This window comes from Bos taurus, chromosome 6 (assembly GCF_002263795.3).
Source record: "Bos taurus isolate L1 Dominette 01449 registration number 42190680 breed Hereford chromosome 6, ARS-UCD2.0, whole genome shotgun sequence".
NCBI classification, from domain to species: domain Eukaryota; kingdom Metazoa; phylum Chordata; class Mammalia; order Artiodactyla; family Bovidae; genus Bos; species Bos taurus.
In genome coordinates, this window is record NC_037333.1 from 40,622,076 (window position 1) to 40,639,058 (window position 16,983).

The 16,983-nt window shown below is 38.7% G+C and overlaps 1 protein-coding gene across 4 annotated transcripts in view; it reads right to left on the reverse strand.

Annotated features, from left to right (window-relative positions):
- KCNIP4 (potassium voltage-gated channel interacting protein 4) overlaps positions 1-16,983 on the reverse strand; it is a 1,326,525-nt gene that overhangs the window by 372,045 nt on the left and 937,497 nt on the right. The window contains exon 1 of one of the 4 annotated variants that reach the window (XM_059887644.1): positions 6,899-7,046. The exons of the other annotated variants lie outside the window; for them this stretch is intronic. The gene's annotated coding sequence lies outside the window, so the exon portion shown is untranslated. Of the gene's footprint in view, positions 1-6,898; positions 7,047-16,983 lie in introns of those variants that run through there. 4 annotated transcript variants of the gene reach the window in all.

Here is a 16,983-nt window from a genome sequence, read left to right on the forward strand (position 1 = left end):
GTTTGTTGTGATCCACACAGTCAAAGGCTTTGGCATAGTCAATAAAGCAAAAGTAGATGTTTTTCTGGAACTCTCTTGCTATTTTGATGATCCAGAAGATGACGCCAATTTTACCTCTGGTTTATTTGCCTTTTTCTAAATCCAGCTTGAACATCTGGAAGTTCACAGTTCATGTACTATTGAAACCTGGCTTGGAGAATTTTGAGCATTACTTCACTAGCATGTGAGATCAGTGCAATTGTGTAGTAGTTTGAACATTCTTTGGCATTGCCTCTCTTTGGGATTGGAATGAAAACGGATATTTTCCAGTCCTGTGACCACTGCTGAGTTTTCCAAATTTGCTGGCATATTGAGTGCAGCACTTTCACAGCATCATCTTTCAGGATTTGAAATAGTTCAACTGGAATTCCATCATCTCCACTAGCTTTGTTTGTAGTGATGCTTCCTAAGGCCCTATAGTCTACTTGCCTCAAACTGATTAGGAAAACAGAAAAGGGAAGCTTGTTTCCCTACTCCTTTGACCCCTAGGTGTTGATATAAATGTTCTTCCCCTTCTTTTCTTTTTCTCCAACAGCCATGGAAGAAAACCAGAATCTCATCCTACTGATAGTAAAATAACCAATCTGCTGCCATTTTTGAGATCTGTGTTTGCTTTTCTAATGTTTCTCTGATTGTAACCCTTCCATGCTTAATGTTATTCTGTAAATGTTATCAATACTTAAAACATAAAAATAAAGATTTTTGACATACTTGACAGTATCTCTTCCACTGAGTCTAAATTCAAGGGAAATATATATCTGGTAATGTACAAAGGAGCTGCAAAAGGAACATGGAAAATGAGGCTTGCTGACCACACGTGGGGATAAGAAACTTTGCGGATGGCAACAGCACAATCTAGTTCTAAGTAGGACTCTCAAGAAACAGGTTCTTTCAGCACCAGTGACAAAGAAAATCTCATCAAGTTGGATTTCACACAGACACAGGTCTGTAATTCAGCTGAGGCAAACAGCAGGGAAAGTCATTTCCCTGCCTACTTCAGCTGACAAAATGATGCCTCTTTTCTTGTTTATGGTTTGATGTTTCTCTTTTGCTTTTAAAGGCTGAATGAAATACAGAGATTGCATCTATCTCTAAAGAAAGGGAAAGATGTGTTTGGTTGGAGAGACTGGAAGAAACACTTCAGTTAGCTTCTCTGGGTCCTAATCTAGACTAGGTTCTAATATCACAATTTGCTCTATTGTTGAGGGAGAGATTGTTCAACATGTCTCCTGTAAGTAGTAAAAACGATTACACAGCTTCAGCCCACATGTGGGCCCGTGGAATGCCCTAGGGTTGAATTCAAACACGTGTTAAGACATGAGAATTTTCAGTAATGCTCAATATTTGTACAGGCAACATCTAATTACTGGAGTTTTTCATTGTTATTGTTGTTTTAAGTAAAAAGTTTGCAAAATCTAATACACAAGGTAACATCCTAAACCTTAACTGGATTTTCAGTCTTATAACTTGAGCAATCAAATCAATATTAAATCATTCTTACATGATTTTTCCCCTATTCTGAAACCTTAGATGGTTTGAAGATTCTAATTCTCACAGTTTTTTTGCTTTTTTAGTTTGATGCTGGTGGATTTTTCTAATCAGAACCTCTTATGCTATGCTACAACACTTTGGCTTATTCTTGACTCTACTTTGGTTATGTTCCTCCTATCTCACCTATTACCTATTTATCCAGTTCAAATAAGATGTAAGGGCAAGCCAAAGTCCACAGTAATATTTTATCTCTTGTCAGAGTCACTGAGCTGGTCAATAATTTCTAGGTTCCTAGGCATTAATCTATTCCTACTAAATTAATATCTGAGGTTTGTCCCCAAAATCTGCGTTTTTAAGAAACTCTGAAGTTCTACATACATGAAAAAATCTGAGAAGCCCTGCTTGTAAGCTCTTTAGAGAATTTATCTTGTACTGCTGGAATGTGCCTGGCTACTGAATGTTTGATTAATACTTGCATAAAATGAAATAAAGTCACACACTAATTCATTTAAACAAACACCAAATTGACACACTATCATGTATAAAATAGGTAAACAAGGACCTGCCATATAGCATAGGGAACTGTAATCAATACCTTGTAATAGCCTACAATAGAAAAGAATTTGAAAAAGTATATGCACACACAAGTGGCTGAACCATGCTAAGAGATTGCATCTATTTTTTCCTTCATCAAAAAATCGAAGTTAGTCCATTTTGATCTAACTCTAGACTTGAGATTGCTTTCTGACTTTCTTTTGGCTAGTCATACGAATCAGGATAAAATGGGGAAGCCAGACAGTTTGATATGGTCCAGAATCATCTGTAGTCTGTTTCCTATCCCCGCTTCGACCTTGTCAGATCTCTGTCCATAATCTGTAAAACTACCTTCTCACCTTCAGAATATGAAAGTACTTGGACAGAAGTGCTGTGTCCAACGTATAATCTCCTTCTTTGTCTTTCTTAGCATAGATTATGCTATTCTCTGAGCTAATGTGATCATCCAGATGACTTATCTTAAATTAAAAGGCACAATTCATCTGTGTTTTCTAAGTTGCAAGCAAAAGTACAAATTGTGACCAAGATTAATTTGCCAAGTGTTAAATTCCTTATTTCCCTTTCATGTGTATATACAACATGCAAATCTATTGTACCACAGAGTAGTCTGGATTGCGCGCGCGTGTGTGTGTGTGTGTGTGTGTGTGTGTGTGTATGTGTGCACGCACTCAGCCATGTTTGATTCTGTGACCCCATGGACTGTAGCTTGCTAGGCTCCTCTGTCCATGGGATTTGCCAAGCAGGAATACTGGAGTGGGCTGCCATTTCCTCTCCAGGGGATGTTTCCAACCCAGGGAAGATCAAACTCACATCTTTTGCATCTCCTGCATTGGCAGATGAATTATTTACCACTGCACCACTGGGAAGCCCAGGACCTAAATAAAATAATGTGACTTTAAAAATGTATATATTGCTTTTATTGACGATATCTAATTCCACAATTTTATTTTTATCTTAAACTCAATATATTTTAAAAACAAAAACAAACTCTTCACTGTCTCCCCTTTTAGGTGATGATCAGCACTGAAATATTAACCACAATAGATTTCTAACTTAGTAGTTATAACAAAAGTTATACTGATATAACAAAAGTTATGTCATATACTGAGTATTTCCTATGTCCCCAGATACAAATACTAAATATTTACTAGTTGTTATTTTATTAAAAACTCAATTCTACAGAATACTGAACCATTAATACCACCATTTACATATGAAGATAATCAGGTTTAGGAAGGTAAAGGAATTTGCCCAAAGTTACACAGCTAACAATTCTCAGAGACATGAATTGAACACAACTCTCTTTGACACTAAATTCAGAGCTATTAAACCTTGGAAACATAGCAAAGTCATTCCTCCAATCAAGAATCATCAATGGGGATAAAACTTAATATTAGTCAGAATCAACATGTCAAAAACAATCTGAAATAAATGAGATTTTGGACCTTCTGAAATTAAACTAAAACAGAATGTTAAAATTTTAAAAAGTCACACATTTATGGTTGTGTACTTTGATGGGTTGGAGAAGGCAGTGGCACCCCACTCCAGTACTCTTGCCTGGAAAATCCCATGGAGCCTGGTGGGCTGCAGTCCATGGGGTCGCTAAGAGTCAGACACGACTGAGTGACTTCACTTTGCCTTTTCACTTTCATGCATTGGAGAAGGAAATGGCAACCCACTCCAGTGTTCTTGCCTGGAGAATCCCAGGGACCACGGAGCCTTGTAGGCTGCCCTCTCTGGGGTTGCACAGAGTCGGACACAACTGAAGTGACTGAGCAGCAGCAGCAACTTTGATGGGTATGTGATATATTTAATAATGAAAAGATGTATAAGAGAGAAATACATTTGCACCATCTTTTATATATTCTACAATAATTAAGTTCATATATACACCTGAAAAAAAAATCATGAAATAATTTTAAAAAATCATCAATGATTTCATGTCCTATGTCAGGGGAACAAAAAACCCTTAAGATTTAGTGATCTGGCTGCTTCTTGTTAATTTAACCCTTATTTTCACCAGTCTCTCACAGGGCTCCCCACACTCCCAGGCCATTGTCCCTAAAGTTCCTACCACGGCTCAGTGAGCTTCTGTCACCTTCCTTCACGTGGTTTTCTGCAGAATGCTCTCCTGAAAAGCATTTCCTGTCTCTCTTCCCATAATCCCACTGCTACTTCACCCTCATGATACCTTCCATATCCTGACTCTAACCACACACAGTTTAATATAGTTGCAGAATTAATATCCATACTTTAGCTCCTATAGGTAATAGTTTCTCGTTGGGTGGACTCCGGGAGTTGGTGATGGACAGGGAGGCCTGGCATGCTGCGGTTCATGGGGTCACAAAGAGTCAGACACGACTGAGCAACTGAACTGCACTGAACTGAAGTTTGCATTCATATTTTTTTGTTTGTTTGTTTGTTTTTAAATTAATTTTATTTTATTTTTAAACCTTACATAATTGTATTAGTTTTGCCAAATATCAAAATGAATCCACCACAGGTATACATGTGTTCCCCATCCTGAACCCTCCTCCCTCCTCCCTCCCCATACCATCCCTCTGGGTCGTCCCAGTGCATTCATATTTTATCTAAAGTAAACTTATTCATTGAAAACAGGGTCTGTGGGTTCACAATTTGTCTTTTACCTGAAAACAGAATATAAAACTCAGAAAGCTCTGAATAAATTCTTTTCATATAAGTGATAATAAATGAGAACTAATTTTAAGCATAAAAAATGACCACATGAATTTTTAGAAATTTCATATTGGTTTAAGTTACTTCAAAATAGTAGAAAAGGGATCAAACACATATTTTTCCAATAGTTATTGAGATGTTTGACAATTCAGCTTCAGTAGGAGTTTAATTATAAAACGAAAGTAATAAAAGATGAAAAAATCTAATCCAAAAGATTTCTGCACTATACTGAAAGACAGATCAATAATAATAAATTGGATTTTTAGCCTTTGGGAATACATGGGTACCAAAAAGAAAAAGCAAACCTTAGAAAAGATATTCTGGGCTATCTCTAGTGAATGAACAACATTAGTTTAAAATCAATGTTATATTTCACTGGAATGAAATAAGATGTATTAGAACCTCAGCAAGATAAACAAATGCTTGATGTCTAATAATAACTCTAATAGATAAAAGTTTTTTAAGGGCACATGTGTGACCAAAATATTGGAAGGAGGGCCAATTCAATGGTTAATGTCATTAAGTTATTTAGAATCACTGACAAAAATATAACACTTCCCAAACTCTTGGCCAGGGTCAAGCCTAGGTGAACGATGAAAGAGATGACATATGAATACTTCATTTTCCTTTTCACTCTCTTCCCTCCACTTTATACCACAGTCATCATGAAGCTAGTGAAGCCAAGCTTTGTTGTAGTTTAATCACTAACTTGTGACCAACTCTTTTGGGACCCCATGGACTGTAGCCCATCAGACTCCTCTGTCTATGGGATTTCCAAGGCAAGAATACTGGGGTGGGTTGTCATTTCATTTTCCAGGGGATTGTCCCATCCCAGGGATTAAACCTGAATCTCCTGAGTTGGCAGGAGTATTCTTTACCACTGCATCACCTGGGAAGTCAAGCTTTAGGATCTCCATTTGACTCAGGCCCCATCTAATTCTCTACATTTGTATCCAGTAGGTCAGTGTATTTAAATTCCTTTTCTTATGGAGGGCCCTCCAAACTGTTTAAACTTCAGGTCTCACAATCCTTGGTTAGTCCCTTGACCATAAGCAAACACTCTCTTGGAATGTAAGAAACTTTTAAGATTCTGTTTGGCAAAGATTTCCTTTATTCTGATTATCTGAAGGTCATTTATTTATGTTCCAAAGAACAGAGACAAATTCTCCTTATCTCCTGTTATGTGGGGAGGAGGAAGGACATTTGAGGGAACATGGAAATAAACAAGACAGTCTCAGGCAGTAAAGGTTCAGGTTGCATTGGAATATCTGTAGAGTTTTCAGGGTATCGACCTAACTGGAAGTTGAAAGACTGAAAAGGGAAGCTTTAGGCATCAAAATATTTAATTTCTTCCTTGGCAGTAGAAATATTGGTCTTTTACTTCTAGAATGACTGTAACTTCCTATCTCTTGTTCTATGACTTCTGTCACTAATAACTGAATATATCACACTTTCCTTTGGGTATTTTTTCATTACCTATTTCTTGCAACTTTGTGGTTCCCTACATTCATCTTACAATTTTTGCTGTAAGTAGTTCATTCTATCTCGGGTTTACCATTCCCAAGATAAGCAAGTGATTGGTTCTAACTGATGTTATTCCTGTTGAGTCAAAGCTTGCAAAGTAAATCATCTGGGAAATCATTTTCTAGCCATAAATTGGCTGCCCATGGATAACATGTCCTGCCCTAGCCAAATGGATATCTGGGTGTGAAGAGATGAGGACAGAACCAGACTACTTGTGCAGAAAATGTCATTGGCAATTATAACTCCCTTGGCAGGGACTGTGGATAGAAGAGTTTCCTTCAGAAAAAAAAAACTAGATATGGCAGTCCTTGAGCTAGTCAATATAGTCTTTCATCTTTACTTAGGAAGCTAGGCACATTAGGAACTTAACCAATTTTGCTTTTCTCTTCCGGGATTTTCCAAAAGTATAATAGAATCCAAGATTTCAATATATCCTCACCTGCCCATTTATGCCCCACTCACCAAGGATAAAACTGTATTCACAAACAAAATAAAACAAAACTAGTTAGTTCTTTTTGGTCTGTTTAAAGTTGTTTTCAACTCAGTTATTCACAAATAAAGTTTTCTTCTTCCTAGATATCAAATAGCTTACCTGGTGGCTCAGATGGTAAAGAATCTGTCTGCAATGCCAGAGACCTGGGTTCAATCCCTAGGTTGGGAAGATCCCCTGGAGAAAGAAATGGCAACCCACTCCAGCGTTCCTGCCTGAGAAATCCCTGAGACAGAAGAGCCTTGCATGCTATAGTCCATGGGGTCACAAAGAGTCACACACGACTGAGTGACTAACACTAGATATTGAATCATCAGAAGAAAAGACTTGAAACCCTATTTCAAGTCTTTGAAACATCTATTTGATGTTGATGAAATCATCAAAGATTTGATGAAACTTGAGACATCTATTTCAAGGATGCCTTACATAGATCTACTTTTACATTTTTCTTTTTTTCTCATAGCACATGATTTTATCCTTATATCTACATAAAATGTAATTCTTCTCAGTAATATAAACAGTTGAAAACATATTTTCTTATATTTTCTTATTTTTTTAATTTTCATAGGCTTAATGATAATAGAAATAACAATATTTTGTGATTTATTAAACTAATAATAATGCAAGTATACAACTTGCTATTTGTGTCAGAAACTGTACTAGCATTCCCATGTATTATCTCTCTTGATGCTGCTAAGTCACTTCAGTTGTATTCGACTCTGTGTGACCCCATAGATGGCAGCCCACCAGGCTCCGCCATCCCTGGGATTCTCCAGGCAAGAACACTGGAGTGGGTTGCCATTTCCTTCTCCAATGCATGAAAGTGAAAAGCGAAACTGAAGTCGCTCAGTCATGTCCGACTCTTTGCAACCCCATGGACTGCAGCCTCTAGGCTCCTCCATCCATGGGATCTTCCAGGCAAGAATACTGGAGTGGGGTACCATTGCCTTCTCCGATTATCTCCCTTAATCCTCCCTAAAACCTCTGAGGTAGATTCTATTCATTTTATCATATTACAGATGAGGAAATGGAGACTCAGGGCTATTAAGCAATTTGCTCAGTTAATAGGCAGAGTTGTTGTGATTTAAACCAGGACGCCTCATTCTATAGCAGCAACTTTCAAATCTGGCTAGACACTGGAATTACCTGAGGAGCTTTAATACCCTGGGTCCCTCCCCCAGAGTTTCTGATTTATTGATCTTACAAGTATTTTTTTTTTCCCTCTCCCTAGGTGATTCTAATATGCATCCAAGCATGTAACTACTGCTCTACAGCCTAAGTTATTAAACACTAGGCAATAAATGAGTTAATGAACAAGCTATCTCCTCATTGTCCATTTTTTAAAATAAGTATGGACTGACAGTTCCATTTAAATAAAAATAACAATAATATTTAATTGGCCACTCAGAGAAAATAATGAAACCAATTTCGTCAAAATTGATTTACCCTGACTAGACCACTAGTCAAAGAGTTAATGCTATTTCCCAAAGAGAGGCAGTGAGTGGATTCTGTAAATGGCCAGGTCAGTCTCATTCACTTTTTCATGTGGACAGGGACTGAACAGGGAAGCTACAGACGGCATCAAACTGACTTTAGCTGTTCAAATGGGCCCCTTGGTCCATTTCTTTGTTTTATGCTTTCCAGTTCCCTCACCCTATTACCCATAATGCCTCGTTCCTCCTTGCTTTGTCTCTGCTGCAGAGTGGGAGCCGCACTGCTTTCAACAATTAACAGAGTAGGCTCTGGAGCCAAATCTTTTCTATTAGTCACAGTCAATCTGAAGATACAGATAAAAGAACCTAGACAAAACTGTAAATACTAATCAGGCACTAATTCTCTATGTGTTAGTCACTAAACTGATAGTAGAAAATGAGTAAGAGAAATTTCAAAGCACTAATAACCTTGGAGGGAAAATGTGAAGACAAATGGGGAAGGATGAGTTGTAAAGTTTTAACTTGTTTCTTGGTGTGTGTGTGTGTGTATGTGTGTGTGTGTGTGTGTGTGTCTATCTCCTAGTGTTTGTAATTCAGTATGATCAAGCTAAAGTTTGAGAACCACTGCCCTCTTCAACTAGTCCTACCTGTTCCTCAGAGGGCTGAGAAATAATGCATAAACAGACAATGGTGAGACCACGGGTGGTGATGAAACTGACCCACACATAATGCAGCCTCAAGTTTAGGCAGCCAAAAAACAACCTCTGCAGCAATCAACCTAGAGGCAGGACTTGGAAAATGACTGTCAGTTTCCCTAACTTTTATCCCTCAAAAGTTGGTTTGCAACTCAGAACGAACTAGAAAAAAGATAAATATGCTTCTTGAAACAGTCATGGGAGATGACCTGCTTCTACTTGGCCCACCCTCAACTTTTCCATACCAACAACATGCAACCAGAGCATATCTCAAGTTTTACGCCTTCTCACTGTAAAGCTTTCCCACTCTGCCTGCTTTTGAGTCACCATCAAACACAAGTGGGGTGGTTGACGCCTTTACAGCAAGATCTGAATAAATAACCTCTATTTGTTCTTCCTGACAATCTTCACTTATTTCCACAGAGCAAGAGGAGGAGGCATCTGTGCTGTGCTGAAAATTTGAGCCCATCCTCTCCAGACAGGTGAGCTTTCCTGTATATGTTTCCTTGAATCCTCTTGTCTCTCCCCATTAAGATGTCTTCAGGGAGGCAGCAGCCATGACTACAGAAGGGGTGATTGAAACCTGCAGCGAGTTTGGAAAGATCAGCTTGATCTTCTGCCAATGTCACAGTGGTGTTTGAGTAAGAACCTCAGACCTCAGCAACAGTCTCAAAAAAGGGATGAACTCCTGAATTTAATCACCTTTACACCTGACATAAGAAAAACCATATCATCCATAGAATTGACCTGGAAATTATGAGTCATTTTTTTCTTCTTCTTAGCATCATACAGAAGGAGGCTTCAAGACAGAAACCAAGTTCAGCTAGGGGAAAATAAAGTTTTATTTTGATCCAGTTCACTACTTAAGTGGTGCTAACTTGAGTTGCCTACTCAAAACTTTGGAGGAAAGGGCATATTTGCTCTGATAGAGGGAAAATCCCACACCTGATTCATGGAGAAGACTATATTTTGAGCAAGAAATTTGAGAAGAGGTTTGATATATGCACGTTTGCTGCTGCTAAGTCGCTTCAGTCGTGTCCGACTCTGTGCGACCCCTGAGATGGCAGCCCACCAGGCTCCCTCGTCCCTGGGATTCTCCAGGCAAGAACACCGGAGTGGGCCCCCATTTCCTTCTCCAATGCATGGAAGTGAAAAGTGAAAGTGACCTTTACCCTCCCTCTAAACCCCAGAGCTATTAGCACAAACACCTTGTTAAGTTAACCGCAGAAGATAAGACAACAATAATACAGAAATCACCATGGTGACCATGCCCCAAGCCTTCACTAGCTGAACCAGCTCAGTGGTGAGAATATGATATTATGATATAATGCACCCCAGTCATTTCATACCAACCCCGAGACATCACTTCACTCATAACTTCCTAGATGTGAAGATGAGCTTCTTTTGGATTTCTACAATTATTAAATATGTGTCTGAACAATTTTAAAAGGGCATAACCAAATACCAAAAGAGACTATTTCTTATTAAGGCTGACTAATAAAAAAATGTCTTTTCCTACTACCTAACCTACATTTCTTGAACAGAAACTGGGTCTTTTACTGAATTCATTGTTCCTCTTCATCTACAAAACTGATGTTTTAAAGATTTTTTTTTTTTTTTTCTAGAAGAATGAAGCAGAATTAGCACAAGTAATTAGCAGGTTTAGTTAGAATTTAGAAACTGAGAGGCAAACGAAATTAAAGTTGGGCAAATAAACTAGTAAAAGGTGCTAGAGTAGTGTGTGCTTGTTAATTAAGTGTTGTTATTCAATGTGTCAGCAATACCAACCCAACACTTTGTGTAGTTTAGAAACACAGAGGAGGAAAGGCTGATGCCCAAGGGAGCAGAATGGGAAGGTGTTGAGTGTGGTGTGAACTTCCTGGGACGGCATGAAGAAGCAGGCATCTCTGGGATTGTTCCAGCCTTCCCTTACAGTGACCTGCCTTTCCTTTCAGTGAAAGCCCCAAGGTGGCGTGGGAGAGGGAGTCTGAACTGCTTCTAGACTTTGGCAAAGCTATGCTTGGGAGCCTTAGATGTCAATATCCGGTTATAAGAGGTTATCTTAGCCTGTTTGGACTCTAGGATAAAGTACCACCGAGTGGGTGGTTTATCAACAACAGATATTTATTTCTCACAATTCTTGAGGCTGGAGATCTGAGATCGGGGTCCCGGTATTGTTGGGATGAATGAAGGCTCTCTTCCAGGTTGCAGACTTCACTGTGTCCCCATATGGAGGAAGAGCTAACTTCCTAGGGCCTCTTTTATAAGGACATTGATCCCATTCAAAAGCACTCTGCTCTCATCACCTAATCACCTCTCAAGACCTGACCTCCTGACACCATCATTGTGGGCATTTGGTTTTCAGCATAGAAATTTTGAAGGCACACGCACTCTGACCATAGCAGAGGCCAAAGTGTTCATAAAAGAGCTAAGCTTATTGATTAGTGTGCCATAACAGCTGCCGTAAGTGCCCCAAACAGGGTGGCTTAAGCAACTGAAATTTCTCACAGTTCTAGTGGCTGGAAAACAGACCTAGGTGCTGGCAGGGTGGTTTTCTCTGAGGCTTCTCTCCCTGGCTTAGAGACAGCGTCTTCTCCCTGTAACCTTCACATGGTCTTCCTTCTGTATGTGTCCTGATCTCACACTATAAGGACATCAGTCATATTGGATGAAGGACCATCCCAATGACCTCACTGAACTTTAATAACCTCCTTAAGACTTGATTTTATTTTTTTAAAGTCTTATTTGAATTTGTTAAAATATTGCTTTGGTTTTATATTTTGGTCTTTTGGCTGTGAGGAGTCTGGGATCTTAGCTCTTCAGCCAGGGATTGAACCCACATCCCCTGCACTGAGGGCAAAGTCTTAACCACTGAACCATCAGGGAAGTCCTGAAACTCAATTTTAAATACAGTTACATTCTGAGTTACTGGGGGGTAGGCCTTAAACACATGACTTTTGGGGCACAGAATTATGCCCATTCAGCCTGCTGGAGAATTTTGTATTTTTAAATAAATGGAGAAGGAAACCATTTATTTAAAAATAATAAACTAGCTTCTCATGAATACACATGTCATCTTTTCTGGAATTGTCCAGATGCTTTTATAACCCCCACTTTCTAGCAAAACTGGTCAGTGAAGGCAAGAGAAATTACAATCACTAAAGTGATTAAATCTGTATTCAACCCAAGTATCCCCTGCTCACAATTTTTCCTCTGTTCCACTCTTCTCTTGCCCTGTCCACAGAAGATAGAATAGAAATGCAGAAATTTGTGGTGTCTATACTTAGAGATTGCATTCTAATGATTCTTTTTCTTAAATTTTTAAAAATTTATTTATTTTTGACTGCACTGGGTCTTCACTGACGCTAGGACTTTTTTCTAGTTTCAGCAAACAGAGGCTGCTCTCTAGTTGTAGTGTGCAGGCTTCTCACTGCAGTGGCTACTCTTGTGGAGCAAGGGCTCTGGGGCACATGGGCTTCAGAAGCTGTGGCACATGGGTTCAGTAGTTGCAGTTCCTGGGCTCTACAGCACGGGCTTGATAGTTGGGGCACACGGGCTTAGTTGTTCCACAGCATGTGGGATCCTCCCGGATCAGGGATCTAAGCCGTGGTTCCTGCATTGACAGGTGGATTCTTTACCACTAAGCCACCAGGGAAGCCCTCTAGTGATTCTTACTGTGTGTTAAATACTAATTTTCTTGATTGGTGGATGATTTAATTACTTAAATGTTTGAAATCATTCTTAGTTTTTCTTTATTTCATTATTTGATGCTGGGTAATCATGCACCCAAGTTTAAATCACTGTCTTCTTGTATGTATGTATGTGTGTGTGTGTGTGTATGTGTGTGTTTGTGTGTGTGTATGTGTGTGTGTGTGTGTGTGTGTGTATGTATATATATATATATGTATGTATGTATGTACAGGAGTGGATTGCCATTTTCTTCTCCAGGAGATCTTCCCAACCCAGGGATTGAACCCAGATCTCCCGCCTTGTAGAAGCTTTACCATCTGAGCCACCGGGGAAGTCGTATATATATATAGAAGAATTTTATACCTGGAAAGGTAATATTCCTTTTGAAGGAATTCATCATTTTGAAGGTACTATCTTGTAATGGAATCCACAAAGAAAGAGAATATATCTTATTAAAACACTGTGTGACCTAATTCTAATTCTGGCTGTGTGACCTTTGGCAAGTCACTTAATGTCTCTGAACTGCACATTCCTTGTTGGTTAAAACGTGATAATGTAAGAGAAGAAGTAAATGAGATAATGTATGTAAATCAAAAAGCATGCTGCCCAGTATATTGCTTTTCTCTACTCTAGGTTAATTATGCAAGTGAAATGAAACAAAATTTGTAGCCTAAGGAAAATAGAACAGGGTATAATTTTTACAAATCTATATTTTCCCCAGTTGTGCAGGGTCATCTGATAACTCTGAGCACAATAAAAATGGAAATGGGGCCAGAACTTCATATTTCCTAAATTATAATTTTCCAGGTCACCTCTCTGCATCTTAAGATAAACCTGGTACTCAAAACAGAATTGTGTGGAAGATGGGGAGGCACAGGGAAGCAGAGACAGGAACGCAGGTGAAGAGAGGCCCTAGCACACCATCTTGGGACTTCGTGCTTTATGCTGACTTTGGCATATCAGGATGTAAACTGAACTTGAGGTATCTGCCACCAATTCTAGCTTTTACTTCCAAGACTAGATGTGGGGCAGTTTCTATGAAAGAATTTTCTCTCTGAATTATTTTAAAACTATGTTGAATACTTACTGTTGATTTTGTGTAAAACATATTTTCTTTTATTTATTTTTTGAATGCCAGGCACTTTAGATTTAAGGACTTGGGAAACAGTTCTAAGCAGATAAAGACAAATATGTCTGCCCTCACAAAGCTTATAGTTTCAAAATTGTCTTTTTCTAACTGTGTTAAGATTCAGTCATTTGTTTTTAATGCCATGGTAGAGTGTAGCTGCTCTTAAACATTATGACCTCTTAGCACTCTTAAAAATTTTAAGAACCACAAAGAAATTTTGTTTATATAGGTAGGTATTTTAACTATTAGGGTTTACTATATTAAAAATTGAAACTAAAGATTTTAATATATTATTAATTTATAAAACAAACCTAAACCCATTATGTACCCCAAATAACATATTTTATGCAAAAGAAATATATTTTCTAAAACAAAGAAATAGTGAGAAGAGTCACATTGGTTTGCATTTTTGCAAATCTCTTTTCTGTCTGGTTTAACACAATGACTAGATTTTTATGTTTGCTTCTTTAATCTGTTGTATCTATAGAATGCAGTCTTTGGAAAAACTTCTCTGTATTTGAGATTTTGAGGGAAAAAAAAGGCAAATCACAATACTGTATGGCTGATTCCTTAATTTGAACAATTCCTTTTCAGTAATTGCAGTTCAGTACAGTATTAGGAGTGAATATGTGGCTTCTGTTCATGATTCAGACTCTTTGAGTTTATAAATTCCCTGCAATTGTCTTGAGCAGATAAGCCTGTAGCCTTTCTAGTCTAGGTTAACTTCAGTTTTCCATGACCTTTCACCAAGCATAAACACATCAAAGATGCTAATGATTAAAATAAATGTGGCCTGTTATGTTATCTAAACAGTGTTCTTTCTTTGGAAGCCCAGGATGGCAGTCAAAGCACTTCCTGGAGACCATCGTGGCCTTGAGGTAAGCTTTCACTGGCCTTATAAGGCCAAAGATGGGTTGCTAATAAATCAGGTTAAGTGCTGGGTGTTGGAGTAAGTGGTTTCATATATAGTATTTCATGTCATGCTAGTGATTTTTGTTAAGAGAAGCACTGCCTCCAGTTCTTTGTTGCAAGGCTTGCATTTGTACCAACCCAAACATACAGTCATTGTCATGACTCTATGTTTTCATAGCACTTTTTTCTATCTATCTATCTACCTTATTCATACTTTGTGTCATCAAATGTTCAAATTACCACACAATTGCATTCATCTCACATGCTAGCAAAGTAATGCTCAAAATTCTCCAAGCCAAGCTTCAACAGTATGTGAACTGTGAACTTCCAGATGTCCAAGCTGGATTTAGAAAAGGCAGAGAAACCAGAGATCACATTGCCAACATCCACTGGATCATCAAAAAAGCAAGAGAGTTTCAGAAAAACATCTACTTCTGCTTTATTGACTATGCCAAACCCTTTGTGTGGATCACAACAAACTGGGGAAAATTATGAAAGAGATGGGAATACCAGACCATCTGACCTGTCTCCTGAGAAATCTGTAATGCCAGGCTGGATAATGCACAAGCTGGAATCAAGATTGCTGGGAGAAATATCAATAACCTCAGATATGCAGATAACATCACCCTTACGGCAGAAAGCAAAGAAGAACTAAAGAGCCTCTTGATGAAAGTGAAAGAGGAGAGTGAAAAAGTTGACTTAAAACTCAACATTCAGAAAACTAAGATCATGGCATTGGGTCCCATCACTTCATGGCAAATAGATGAGGAAACAATGGAAACAGTGAGAGACTTTATCTTTTTGGGCTCCAAAATCACTGCAGATGGTGATTGTAGCCATGAAATTAAAAGACACTCATTCTTTGAAAGAAAAGTTATGACCAATCTAGGCAGCATATTAAAAAGCAGAGACATTACTTTGCCAACAAAGGTCCATCTAGTCAAGGCTATGGTTTTTCCAGTGGTCATGTATGGATGTGAGAGTTGGACCATAAAGAAAACTGAGCACAAAAGAATTGATGCTTTTGAACTGTGGTGTTGGAGAAGACTCTTGAGAGCCCCTTGGACTTTAAGGAGATCCAACCAGTCCATCCTAAAGGAAATCAGTGCTGAATTCTCATTAAAAGGACTGATGCTGAAGCTGAAACTCCAATACTTTGGCCACCTGATGTGAAGAATTGACTCATCTGAAAAGACACTGATGCTGGAAATGATTGAAGGTAGGAGGAGAAGGGGATGACAGAGGATGAGATGGTTGGATGGCATCACCGACTCAATAGACACGAGTTTGAGTAAGCTCCAGGAGTTGGTGAAGGACAGGGAAGTCTGGTGTGCTGCAGTCCATGGGTTCACAAAAAGTCAAACTGAACTGAACTGACACTTTATTTATCATCTGCACAGCCATCTTATCTGACCCTCCACCTTCTCCCCAACATTCTCCACACCACCAGAGGTCCAGGAGTTCTGTTCCCTGAAGCATTCCCAGAAATTAGGATATCTCCCAGCAGAATAGGTGCCCAACATATGTTTGTCAAATAAGTGAAGTGGTTAATTAAGATGCTGAATATAAGGGACTCTCCAACTTGTCATTGTAGGGAAACTCTGGCTTACAGGTTATATTCTTTAATTACCAAATCACTGACACTCTGCTTTGGTGTTATTCCCATTTTTGTAGCCTCTCCTTGATCAATTACTTTTTGTTAAATGAGATGTCCTGCATAATGAACATTTTACAAAGTTATATAAAGATTAAGGGTTTCCCAGGCGGCTCAATGGTAAAGACTGTGTTTGCCAAACAGGAGGTGCTGGTTTGATCCCTGGGTCAGGAAGACTCCTGGAGGAGGAAAGGGAAGACCCCCATTACAGTGTTCTTGCCTGAGAAATCCTATGCACAGAGGAGCGTGGAGGACTTACAGCCCATGGTGTTGCAAAGAGTCAGACACGACTGAGTGACTAAACAACAGTAAAGCTCATTCCAGGCTTTGGAGGCCTAGAAATTCATCATTGACCTCAATCAATATTTATGAGAGTATGCTGAAGACCACCTAAACAGACGTTTCTGTTCCTTTGGCTCCCATCACATATGCCTTGCATAACCATCTATGTTTATTGAAAGAACTCCTGGTCTGTTTTTGTTAAACACTGACCTTCAAGTGTTTGATTTAATAAGCTGGGGAATTAGAATAAATTGTATTGGCTTGTTCCATCATCTATATTACAAAGAGCTTTAAGGAGTGGCTAGAACAACATAAAAACTCAGGGCTCCAAACATCTATCATAGAGATGAAGAGGGAAAGTCAAGGGAAAAGATTCCAGTCTTAGAGATCTG